General features: G+C 28.9%; 1 long non-coding RNA gene across 1 annotated transcript; it reads right to left on the minus strand.

Annotated features, from left to right (window-relative positions):
* Positions 1–540: 540 nt before the first annotated feature.
* Positions 541–3,120, minus strand: LOC145041179 (uncharacterized). The gene is made up of 3 exons (XR_013679985.1): positions 2,754–3,120; positions 1,894–2,674; positions 541–873 (listed from the first exon to the last, which is right to left on the minus strand). It is a non-coding gene; the product is annotated as an uncharacterized LOC145041179 (long non-coding RNA).
* Positions 3,121–11,450: the final 8,330 nt, after the last annotated feature.

Here is an 11,450-nt window from a genome sequence, read left to right on the forward strand (position 1 = left end):
TTTTTTTTTTGTGTGGTAGGTTTTTATAGGAGTTTCTTTGTCTTTTTTATTAATAAATAGCTCTTTGTAGTTATATTGATATGTGTTAGTATTTTTAGTAAAGCATGGGTAATAGATAGGTATGATGAGGTTTTTTATATAGTCCGAAATAAAAATACACTACATTTCTATTTGATGTTTTAGTTTTCATAAAATCATGCATTCAACATTAGACAAATGATATTATGTTGTTATTTCTTTAATTTTTATTTCTAAATCCAAGTTATGTTAATTTGTCACCCGTGTAGCACACTAGCTTTAACCCAGTAGAGTATAAAAAACAAAACAAAACATAGTTTTAGCATTCACTATTTGTATCCAAGACTTATTAAAACGGATCAATCCGGTTTTAACCGGTTCAACATAACGGCTCGACCACGGTTTAGGGGAAACTCGGCTGGTTCGATCCGGTCCGTATTTTTACAAAAAATCGTTCTCAATTGAACCGTCTTCTACCCCAGGTCACTGTCCAACCGGTTGAACCAGCCGGATCGACTCGGGTTTTAAAACATTGAATTTGATTGTCACATCATGCATTAAAATACTTTGGACAAAAGATGGATCATTGGTTGCCAGTGTTTGATTGCCTACAATCTACATGTTGGTAATGCTTTGTATAAAAAGATCATTGCGTACAAAAAGTTTCTACAACAATATGTAGACTATGCAAACAGGGGCGGATTTAGGGTGGGTCACCGGTGGCACCGGCAACTCCTAACTTTTCCGGCCGTAGTGGAAAAGTTTTCGAAAATTTTGAAAATTTTTATTTTTTCTACTATCGTGCAACCCTTAACTTTCCTGTGCACCCCCTACCGAGAAATCCTGCGTCCGCCCCTGTATGCAAAATAGAATATCAATGGGTTGTGATATAAGTATCATTTTATCCATATTTATCCCTTCAACTCAATTAAATCAAATTTTTAACATTTGATTTGATATTATTTTTTTTTCTTTTTTAACACAAATTATTATTATTATTACTATAATAATAATAATAATAATTATTATTATTATTATTCTTATTATTATTATTATTATTATTATTATTATTATTATTATTATAAATTTCCCACAAAATTTTAACATTCGGACGACATTATAAATTCGAATGGTTATGTAAAATCGGTTTTAAATATTTTTTATATTTTAATATTAATATTATTATTGTTATTATTATTATTATTATTGTTATAAAATTCGAACAACATTTTATAAATCAGACATTATAAATTCGAACGGTTATATAAAATGGAAACAAAAGCAAAAGTTTGTCCCTATTAATTACGGATGAGAACATTCGGTTGTATGAAAAACATTGTATAGTGCTCGATTAAATGTTTTCAATCCACATAACGCACTATACAATCGTAATACCGTACCAATTAATATCCGTTATTAATAGGGACAAACTTTGTTTTTCTTTTGATTTTATATAGCCGTTCGAATTTATAATGTCTGATTTATAAAATTTTGTTCGAAATTTATAATAATAATAATAATAATAATAATAACAATAATAATATTAATATTAAAATATAAAAAATATTTAAAACCGATTTTACATAACCATTCGAATTTATAATGTCGTCCGAATGTTAAAATTTTGTGGGAAATTTATAATAATAATAATAATAATAATAATAATAATAATAATAATAATAATAATAATAATTAAAAAAGAATAAAAAACAAGAAAAAAAAAAAACAAAATTGGAAAAAAACAAAAAAAAAAACAACAAAAGACAAGAAATCAAATTGGGAGAAAACCCATTAATTAAAATTAATACATTATCCTTATCTATTGCTTTTATTTTCATTTTTAATTTAATGTGTTGATGAAATCTTTCAGCAAACCTGTTTTTACCCGAGGTAACTCAAGTGTCAACAATAGCTATTCCAAGATTCTGATGCCTGCAAAAACTCAGTTTAAAAGGGAAAATGACTTATTTGATAAAAACACTTCCAAAGTGTCAGCTGGTAAATATACCAACATAGGACACAAACAAACTATAAACATTATACAAATGTATTAAAATAAAGATTACCATCAAGTGACAAAACTGTAAAATACATAGCCATAAAATATGATTGCACTAATATCTTCACAGATACACCAATACCATATAAAAATCTAATTTCTAAGCAATATCATACCAGGGGTAAAATTGTCAAAAAAACACTTCCAAAGTGCCAAATAGTATAGTGCATTGCCTTAAAATACCATTACAAAATGATTGTTATATCAGGTTATATTTTTAAGCAGTAAAATTGTCCTCTTCATGCTCCTCTCTTTCATCTGTAACATGCTCCTTTACTTCAGCTTCTAAACATGCTAGTTGTGAACCATACGCCTCTCCATTAATGGAGCTTAATGTAACATTATATTTGTCGATTAAAAACTTTTAATTTAGAAATAGTTTAATAACAAGAAACAAAAGAAAACTACATATTCGGATGTAAATCATTATAAAACATGAATATCAGAATTAAAATTCCAAATCGATTATTTTGAGACCAAAAATGCTGAAGTGTTGAACTCAGGGACCAAAATGCAATTGCTCTAAATGGGACAGGGGCTAAGACTACGAACATAGAAGAAGAGGACTACACTTTTCACAGCTTCTTGAGCAATGTCCTGTAAGATTCAAAAATTGGTCAGATTAAACAGAAAACGAAAACACCATTAGAAGACAAATCGAATAGAAGTTTCAAACCTGTTCTTTTAGGGTTTTGCCTCGATCGATTACCGGTTGGGTATCAATAGTGGTGCCCTAATTCAAAAAACAAACAAAAATATTAGTTTGAAGGAGGAGGAGGAGGAGGGGAACAAATTAGAAACCCAAAAAGATCGGTAGGAGAAATTGAAACAAGAAGAATGTATCATCGTTCAAGGAAACATCAGTAGCTGTCCAGTCACCGCCGGTGATCGAGCACGAAGCACCAAAGTTTCTTAGTCGTCTCTGCTATGGAAAACTCTAGCAACATATGCTTGATTTTCGAATTTCAGTTTGGGTGCTTCGTTTCCAGCATACGTACGTCAAAGGGGAAAAGCAAACGATAAAACCAGATCGTGTAATAATAATAACTAGGAAAAGATTCATGTTTCGAGTTTTTTTTTTTTTTTTTTTTTTTTTTTTTTTTTTTTAATTGTGTAAATGTAATGGATTTTCATATAATAAGGGTCTTCGGATAAATAGTTTTTAGCTTATTAGCTTATTATGATGAGAATAATTATTTTTAAAATGTGTTTGGATTAGCTTATGAGTAAAATGACTAATAAGCAATAAACAATAAGCAATAAGCATTCCTCCTTTTGCTAATAATAATATCCATTAACAACAAGTGTATTTTTTTATAATAAAAATATTTGTTATGTTTATAAATGATTTATTAATAATAATATCCACTAATTTCATTGTAATTTTCAAAAAAAGTCTCAATATTTGGTTATAAGGTAATTTTCGGAAAAGTCCCAAAATTTTAAGCAAACTAACGAAAAAAGACAGAATACCGGCAAAATCTTCAAAACCGGCCGAAAAGGGTTTTTTCGAAGTTTTAACCGGTATTCTGTGTTTTTCTATAAACAAAATTTAGTTTGGGACTTTATCATAAATTAGACTAAAATTTTGAAACTTTTCTTGAGATTTCCCTACGTTTTTATGAATTTTTTCTTAAGCGGTATTAATTTTGACTTATCCCTTTTCTTTCTTCTCCAAAATTGTTATTGTAACCTTAAGACAAAACTGCAAAAATGGTCCTTGTGGTTTCTCATTTTATGTGGTTACAATCCAAACATTTGAAAAGTTGCAGATTTGGTCCTTTTCAACAACTTTTGTTGTGGTTTTTGTCTCTCATCCGTTAAGTTTAAATGGTTCGCTGTTAACTTCCTTAAAATGACAATTTTACCCCAGCGACAATTTTTGCAGTTTTCTCTTTTACCATACTATAAGGACCATTTTTGCATACATGCTTTTTATTTTATTCAAGTATTATATATTAATAGATATTATTTTTAATATATAATATTATATTTTAATAAATATTGTTTTATTGGATTATTAATTTATTATAGTTGATTTTTAATTTGTTTTTTGGAATAATTTTTTTAATGAATTATTATATATCAATACATATAGTTTTTAATATTTAATATTTATATCATAATAAATATTATATTATTGGATTATTAATTTTTTAGTTAATTTTTTTAATTCCTTTTTTTATATATATTTTGTTGGATTATTACTTCTAATTTATTATTTTTCTTCATATACTAAATATTGTTTTATCGGATTCTTAATTTATTTTAGTTAATTTTATTTTTAATTTTTTTTGTCAAATTTATTATTTTTTTATTGAATTATTATATATTAGTATATATAGTTTTTAATATATAATATTTATATCATTATATATATATATATATATATATATATATATTATTGTGGGATTATTATATTTTACGAAACATTATTTTATTGGTTCAGTAGATACCCTATCATGTTCCACCCAGCATTGCAGGTAGCCACCTGCGACAACCTCTTCATAATCCACTATAATCATTTATATCTCACATAATGGGGAACAAACCCTTATAATAATTATAAGTGGTGGTGGTGACCAAGTAATGGTGCTGGTATGTTCCATATGGTTTCTCATTATAAGCTATATGAAATGAAAGTGTTTGACAGTGATACTAACGATTTTGATGATGAGAGACGATGATTTTGCGTATCCTACGACTTTGTGGTGAAACCAATAAAATATACAAGAACTATTATTATAAATTAAAAATAAATTAATAATCCAATAATATAGTATTTATTATGATATAAATATTATATATTAAAAACTATATGTATTGATATATAATAATTCAATAAAAAAGAATTACTTCAACAATTTTAAAAAAATAATTAACTAAAATAAATTAATAATCTAATAAAATAATATTTAGTATATGAAGAAAATAATAAATTAAAAGTAATAATCCAATAAAAAATAATTAAAAAAAAAGAATTTAAAATATTAACTAAAAAAACTAATAATCCAATAATATATATATATATATATATATATATATATATATATATATATATATATATATATACACACATACATATACTTTTCATGTAACACTATATTTTTACTTTTTCTTAGACAAAACTGCAAATTTGGTCCTTATGGTTTCTAAAAAACTTTGGATAGGGTCCAAAAAGGTTTCGACTTGCATGGGAAGTCCAAAATCAAAACCTTTCCGTGGTTTTGGTCCTTAGAACACCTGAAATGACGGTTTTGCCCTTTTAATTTCTTTTTTGTATTTTTTATATTTTTTTAATACTTTTTTATTTTAAAAAATAAAAAATAACATCCTATATCCTCTCTTTCTCTCTCTCACACACACACATATACGACTTTTTCTCCCAACACAATACCTAGATCTTCTTCTCAATCTCATCTTCTTCACAACCATTGTCATTTGTAAATCATCCTCCTCAACCACCCAATTGACATTTAAGAATCACCCAGAGATCAAGCATCCTTCGACTGCATCCTTCACAAGGTTTGAGGCCATAAACAGAAACTCGGTCTCCATGATTTCTCCATCAACAACCCCAATGAAACCATCATCGACCCTCTATATGAGTTCCTACAACAGTGGATTAAACCCAGATCCTGGAATGACTTATCAGCTGCATATTCATGCTTCAACCATGAGTTCCTAATTCCACTAACTTACGTGTACCAGATTAAAGAGATCTGTTTTGAGTTTGCATTTCAGATTCATGTTCATTGAGCAATCAATAGTGTTGCGTACTGCTAAACCGTTGACAGCTCCTCCTAGGGCCACCGTATCATCTCCGGTTGGCTTCCTTTCCAATAATCTGCTCTGGTGCACCATTCCATCAACCTATCATCGACATCCCCTTTGGTCGACCTCTTGATGATCGATCCAAACAAATATCAATTTTAGGAAATTGATCTGGTCAGCAATTGAGGAGTAGTGGTGCGAAAGTGGTGTTATCGCTTTCTTAATCTCATCGTTTGTCTTTTTGTTATCTTTATCACACACACAGACACATACACAATCTGTGTGTGAGTTCCCACCTGTTGTTCAATCACAGATTAACCCAAGATGGCAGATTATGTTTTTTTTATCAAGTATTGCCCTTCCACTTTCTTAATGACGATGGTGAATGGGTGGGACTCGTCGGAGGTGTCGAAGGTGGGTTAGCAGAATGAGGAGACGAAAAAGATAGAAGGGGAAGAGAGAAAAGGGAAGGTACGGTGGATATAGTGGGTGGGATATATAATCCTTTTGATTTTATTATTATTTTAAAGTTAAAATAGTGTTAAAGTAAATATAGAAAATATAAAATGGAAATTAAAAGGGCATAATAGTCTTTTCAGATTTTTTAGGACCAAATTCACAGAAAATTTCTAATTTTGGACCTTCCATGCAAGTTGGAAACTTTTTGAACCCTATCCAAAGTTTTTTACAAACCACAAGGACCAAATTTGTAGTTTTGTCCTTTTTCTTAATTTTGCCACTAAAGTTTCAACAAACTTTTCTTTTTTTATAATTTTGCCACTTTATTTTTACTTTTTTATATTTTTGTCACTGAACTTTCACTTTTACTTCTTTAAAACCCTTTTTCTTTATTCTTTTATAATTTTACCACTTTATTTTTACTTTTTTTTTTTAATCTTGTCACTAAAGTTTCAACAAACCATTCCTCTTTATAGTTTTGGTACTTTATTTTTATTAATTTTGTCATTAAAGTTTCAACAAACTTTTCCTCTTTATAGTTTTAGCACTTTATTTTTATTTATTTATATTTTTGCCACTAAACTTTCACTTTTAAGTCACTATTTTTTCTTTTTTATAATTTTGCCAGTAAAGTTTCAACAAACTCTTCCTCTTTAGAATTTAGGCACTTTATTCTTACTTCTTTATATTTTTACCACGAAACTTTCACTTTTACTTCTTTACAGCCCTTTTTCTTTATTCTTTATTATTTTGGTTTACCGTATTCTTGTCTCATTTTTTTTCTAAAAAGATTCAGTTTTGACTTTTCTTACATGTTTTTTATATTTTCACAAAAGTGTTCCGTTTCTTTAATCCATTTACACTTTTGTCTCTCATTTTTCAAAATTATTCTATTTTGATACTTTTTCTTCTATTATCAACCCGAACTTTTTAACATTCAGACTTTTGTCAAATGTTTTCTAAAAGGTTGCTAAAATCAATCATTTTTCTTTATTTTTTGTAGTTTTCGTCTATCATATTATTCTACCTTTTTTTTCATTAAAAACTATATACATTGATATATAATAACTCAATAAAAAAATTACTCCAACAAAACAAAATTAAAAAAGAAATCAACTAAAATAAATTAAAAATCCAATAAAAAATATTTTTTAATACATAATATTATATATTAAAAAATATTTATTAATATATAATACTTTAATAAAATAAAAAAAGAATGTATGCAAAAATGGTCCTCATAGTATGGTAAAAGAGAAAACTGCGAAAATGGTCACTGAGGGTAAGTTTGTCATTTTAAAAAAGTTAACAGTCAATCAGTTAAACTTAACAGATGAGGGACCAAAACCACAATAACACTTGTTGAAAATGACCAAATCTGCAACTTTTCAAACGTTTGGACCATAACCACATAAAATGAGAAACCACAGGGACCATTTAACCCTAAATTCAATTGAAAAGCCAACATACATCATAACATATATTAGTATTTATCATAAGCACAAAAAAAAAGGAATGTTTTAGAGGGTGGTTGATATTTTTCTAGATTGACTTTGTAACTTTTAACTTTTTCAAAAAGTTAAAATAAGCTAAAAGATATTTGGATAATTGAAAAGTTCTTTTGAAATGACTTTTTACAAAGAGTAAAAGAATAGGTTTCAAAAAGTGTGACTTTTTGTGCCTTTACATAAAAAGTTAATCAAAAATCATTTTGTTTCATCCAAACACTTTTTAAATAACATCTTTTGCAAAAAATCCTTTCACTAAAAATTGTTCTATAAAAAGAACTTTTTATGCTCCAAAGCAATCCTAAACACCTAAAGTATAATATGTTACATTATTACAACTTCGGATCTTCGATTTTTAGGGCTTAAACATCACAAAAGAAACAATACATAAAAAGAATCATCATATTGAACTTCATGCTAAAGAATCCATAACTATATTAAAAGTCATTCATGAAATTCTACCTAAAATAACACAGTAAATTAAAATTTTAATAGTTAAAACGTCATTTTTTGTCACTTAACTTTTGGGTTTGTACTCATTTGGTCACTTAATTCTTTTTAAGTTTTAAAAAGTCATCAAACTTTTGGCTTTATGCTCATTTTGTCACTTAACTTTTGGTTTGATTACATTTAGTCATCTAACTTTTAAAATTATGCTCAGTTAGTCATTAAACTTTTAAATTTTTTCAAAAGTTTAGTGACTAAATGAGCACAATTTAAAAAGTTAGGTGACTAAATGAGCACAAATCTAAAAGTTAAGTGACCAAACCAAAAGTTAAGTGACTAAATAAGTACAAAGTCAAAAGTTTGATGATCTTTTAAAACTTAAAAAGAGTTAAGTGATCAACTGAATACAAAACCAAAAGTTAAGTGATAAAAATGACCTAAACCCTAAAACATAAAAGAAAGAAACATTGACATGATTTTGTTCCTTGAGGCCTTCTAAGTAAAACTACGGCAAGCAATAAAAAACAATAAATATGTTTTTTGACAAAAGATTATATAATTATATATAAAGAAAACAAAGAAAAAAAGGATACATGTGGATACATGGATTGTACCAAAATATATAAGAAAACAAAACTTGCTTTGGAAGTTTTAAGAGTATTTATATAAAAACGCTTGTAAAAGCTTCAAGTGCAGTGGCGGATCTATGTAGGGCATTTGGGGTCCCGGGTTACTATTTAATTTCCGGCACGCAGTGTAAATTTTTTTTTTTTTTTATTTTTTATTTTTCTATTACGTGCACCCGCTTGAAGTACGAGGGACACCCCTACTAAAAGAGTCTGTGTCCGCCACTGTTCAAGCGTAACTCTTAAAGTTTTGGTCTCTGGCTGGCTGTATTTGGTATTTGCAATTTTAGACTTTATTTGGTATAATCTTTGGTTTGAAACTTTATTCAAGTCCAAAAACATCCATCGACGTTTTCCATTAGGATCAAGTACCTTACAAGGCATTCAAGTTTTATAATAGTTAATGATAATAATAATTCTTAAAAGTGTTAAAGTAGATTTCTTATTTAAGGGTTAATGTCAATTACATTGATTTTAATTTGTGCCTAATCGAACATAAATTTTTGGACCTCCACATAAAGAAACAACTTCAGCTCCAAAATCACATATTTTTTTTACCTTAAGAAGAGCAGAAACAGTATACAAAATTTCAAAATCTATTATGAAACTCACTAATATTCCAATTAATATTCAAAATATCCAGTCTTTTCATCACCAAATAAATCTTTCTTTTCCGAAATTAAGAGCACAATACATTAGGAAAAGGAAATTGAAAAAAAAAAAGATAAAAAAAAAAAAGGGAAATCTTACCTTTTCTTCTTTGGCGCAGAAGGAAGCCCAACCGCCTATAAAAGATAGTTGAGTTAAAAGTGTGGAGATTTTCTATTAATAATAAATAGTTGAATTAGGAATATAAAGATTATTACCGTTCTCCATTAGCAAACATGACATCAAATACAAAGACATACATATCAACCTAAAAATAAAGAGTATTACTACTAACTCAAAGAATCACCTTTTCAAGAGTAATTCTCATAGAAAACAATCTAACATTTATATTATCTATTAAAATAGATAAATTTTTGCAACCTTCAATCACAGGAAGATAGTTCTTGAAAATATAGAAGCATGCACCATAGTTGTCCTCATATAACTTACCAGACAGCCCGAGCCCTTCAACAATTTTTTTTTTTTTTTTTTTTTACAGAAACACTACTATAAAATAAACTATGAATATTCTTTTTTGGTGTCTTTGTGTGCAGTGTTTGTCGTTATGAAGTGGTAGATATGTATACAATTCAGATGAAGAGCCTAAAATATTAATGACACACAAATGGAACGGATCTATGAGCTATCAATGTTGTGATTCCGAAGAGAACCTCTCCTAAACAGTGAAATCACACAGGTTTTTTTTTTTTTTTTTTTTTTTTTTTTTTGAAAGTATTGAAGAGAAACAAAGGTTTGCAAAAAGAGTTAGAGAAACAAAAAGGAAAGAATTTGTCCCAAAATGGTTTGACATGATAGACCAAATTGCCCCTACACCATGTAGAGATTTGGAGATTTCGACCAGGCGGAGTGGGTGCGGCTTAGGCCGCACTCCCCTTGCCACATAAGCGCAAACACCGCACTTAGGTGCGCTCCAGATGCGGCTGAGGCCGCACTATGGCCTTCGAAGGGAGCGTTTATTCCTTGCTTTTGATTGGTCATTGTGGTTACCGTTTGCAAACGGTCAATTTTCAAAAAAAAAATTACTAACACTATAAATAACTTATCAAATTAACCAAAAACACTCACAAACATTTTACTTTTTTTAAGATATTCTCTATTTTAAAACCTACAAAAATGTCATCCTCCAAAAATCCAACCAACCAAAAACACCCACTAGTAAAACCACAACTCCAAGACCTTCACTCGATCAACCGGTATATTCGCCTCCTTTCTACCACTACGGGGGTATGCTTCCCTATTTTCCACAACATATCCAACAACCACAACACCTTATGCAAGCATTCCACAAACACAGACACAATTTGACCCAGATTTTTATCCTGTTGATTTTGATTCTCAACGAGAGTTTGCTCCACAAACACAATCACAACCACGCATATCCATTTCCAAATCCGAACCAGAGTTTGTTCCACAAACTCAACCCTCTCAACTAGGAAATAAAACAAAAGATAAGGCAAAATCTAAACCGTGGGAATCTCAAGAAGCATTAGTATTAGCACAATCATGGATTCACGTTTCAGAGGACGCGAAGACGGTAGGGAACCAAAAACATGATCGTTTTTGGATGCACGTTAGAGCTAGATTCCATAAAGGAATGAACCTAGAAAGATATCGTACTAAACATCAAGTGTACTCAAAATGGGGAAAGATGAACAAAGACATCATGTTGTTTAACGATTTATATAACAACATGAAACGACAATGGAAAAAGCGGAGAAAGTGACGAAATGATTTTAGAGAAAGCTTTTAACATTTATCAAAAAGAGCAAAAGAAGACTTTCAAGTTTTTTGAAGTTTGGAATCTACTCAAAGGAAACAAAAATGATAAAATCTAAAAGCAAGCGACGAGCACATCGATTGTGGATTAAAACGGTCAAGAACTTCCGAATC

This window comes from Lactuca saligna, chromosome 4, assembly GCF_052625555.1.
Source record: "Lactuca saligna cultivar CGN05327 chromosome 4, ASM5262555v1, whole genome shotgun sequence".
NCBI lineage: Eukaryota > Viridiplantae > Streptophyta > Magnoliopsida > Asterales > Asteraceae > Lactuca > Lactuca saligna.